This window comes from Notothenia coriiceps, unplaced genomic scaffold, assembly GCF_000735185.1.
Source record: "Notothenia coriiceps isolate Sejong01 unplaced genomic scaffold, NC01 NC01_scaffold00008184, whole genome shotgun sequence".
NCBI classification, from domain to species: Eukaryota; Metazoa; Chordata; class Actinopteri; order Perciformes; family Nototheniidae; genus Notothenia; species Notothenia coriiceps.
Window position 1 is genome coordinate 1,308 of NW_011340885.1, and position 2,271 is coordinate 3,578.

General features: G+C 40.7%; 1 long non-coding RNA gene across 1 annotated transcript; it reads left to right on the top strand.

The window, feature by feature from the left end:
• The first annotated feature begins 264 nt into the window (after positions 1-264).
• On the top strand, positions 265-1,658 carry LOC104944481 (uncharacterized). Its single transcript, XR_798229.1, has 2 exons — positions 265-370; positions 1,097-1,658. It is a non-coding gene; the product is annotated as an uncharacterized lncRNA (long non-coding RNA).
• The last annotated feature ends 613 nt before the right edge of the window (positions 1,659-2,271 follow it).

The window sequence follows — 2,271 nt, forward strand, 5'->3', positions numbered from 1 at the left end:
AATGTCTTGCACACAAAGTAACAGGTGACGGATGCTAATTCATTTCGCAATAACAAGATCTTCTTACAACTAATTTATGTTTAAAGATAATGGTTTGGTAAGAAACAAGTGAGAGTACCGTCATTTCGACTTTTAAAATAGATGTGTTTAAATTTCTCTGTCTTGTCAAAGTTATGGTCGTTTGGTGTTAATTGGAGAATATTTAGGACGCAGGGATTTTTTGTTTGCTTGCAATGTCCCAAAGCTGTAATTAGTCTGTCTTTCTCTACAGGATGTCGGTGAAGCTGCGATTCGACTCCCCCTCTGATGGAGGTTTGGTCAACAGGAGCCGCTCCTTCACCGGGTTCAGCTCTCTGAGTGGACGACGGCGGTGAGTGACGAATTGTTACAGCCAATGAGATGTATGAAAATATAAGCATTTGATCTGCCTTGAATTGCTGCAGTCAAGAAATGATAATGAGAAATATATTAGCTTTGTGTCTGTAAGTCGTCTACATCTACACAGAACCAGCGGCACCGGATTCATTTCAGAAGTGGGGGGGCCAAAAAGTGAGTGTGTATGTGATGGTCAAAGAAATGCTAAATCTACAGGCACTAGCGGAGTGGTAATCAATCCGCCTCTGGCTACAGGCATGGCCGTATCCACCATTGAGGTCACCGAGGTCAGGAGCTCGATAATTTTTTCAAGGTGTATATAATAAAAGTCGTGAAATAAGTGTACATAATTAACAGGGTTCCTTGAAGTAGTTCCATTTACTGGCAGTGGGGGCGCTGCATAACTACATAGCCTGTATTAAAGCAAACTTAATTAATTTATGCACTTACGCACTTTTTTTGAACACACTGTGAAAATGAGACTTTTCGTGGCTGTCCAGGAGGCTTGGGCACTTTTTCCAGTTATTAGCTCCGCTGTCATCTCCACATTTGGAGAAAGGTTACAAGCTGTTTGACAGCAGCAAATCTGCATATTTCACAGAAGGCTCGTTTAGTGGTTTTGCAAAGAATTAACCACTCTCTGTTTTTGTACCATTCTACATTGAAGTACCTTTCTCTTTGTCCAAACGATCTAGCGGTCTCCTTTTTTTTCTACAATTAGCTCTGCAGCTTTACCCGTCTCAATGTCCCGACAACAAACCTCCACGCAGTCGGAACCAGCCTGTTTTGGTTCAACGATGCCGGCGGTTTTGACAGTCTCAGCGGTCGCAGAGCTGCTGCTTTGGGGTTCATCCGGCTGCGCTGGTTCTAGGGTTTAAGGGCCAGGCTCCGGAGTTGTGGATTGGAAACATTGATTGATTGATGTTTAATTAGTGCATTAAAAAATAAATAAAATCATTAATGAAGTTTCAGCTCAGACCCCACGCTTAATAAGTCTCCCCCTGGTCCACCTACATTTCTCCAGGCCCACCCACACAATAATTCCTGGCTACGCCACTGATGTCAGGGATGTGACATTGAAGTTGTTGAAGTTCAGTTTTGTTTGACTGTATTTTATTTAATTATGCGCTGGTTCTTCTGACATGTTTGTGATATCAAGGCTGACACAGAACAAAGTAACAAAGAAACAAATCCAAGCTTTTTTATTGGTCTTAATGTACATGGATACATTTGAATGGTGTGACAATGTCCTCTTTGATTGGATTAAAATGTAATTCTTCCTGTTATGTGTGCCTGCTTTATTTTACCTAATGCAATATATGAGCCTCTGTCGCTGCCTGTAGTTAATGAGATTGTCTTATCATCTCCTCAATTAGCAAAAATAACAAAATATACACAGCTAGATCAGATCGCGTTCTTTTTAGATGCGAAGAGTTGAGGGGAATTCTTGAAACGGGATGTACAGTGTTCCAAGCTATTGCAAACTATTACAGACCCAGAGACCCAGAAAACTATAAGAACATCACCAATCAGCACTGAACAATTCTGCTTTATTTGGCTCTACATACCTTTGTGAAGCAGCTTTTTCTGACATGAATGTCATGAAATCTAAATACAGAACAAGACTGACTGATGAACATTTAAATGACTCTATTAGAGTGAACCTATGTGGGTACACCTCAGCATATACACCACCACCTGGTGTATGGTGGACTCCATGCAGTGCCAGTCATCTCACTAACTGTGAAAAAGAGTGAATGCACTTCTTTTACACGTGTGCCATAAGATGTTTGTAAGGTGGTGATTAAGGTGATATATTTACTATGTGGGCCATAATAATATGTGAGAAATTGTTTTCTTGGACCTTGATGTGAAGTTAAGATTTTTGATAAGCTT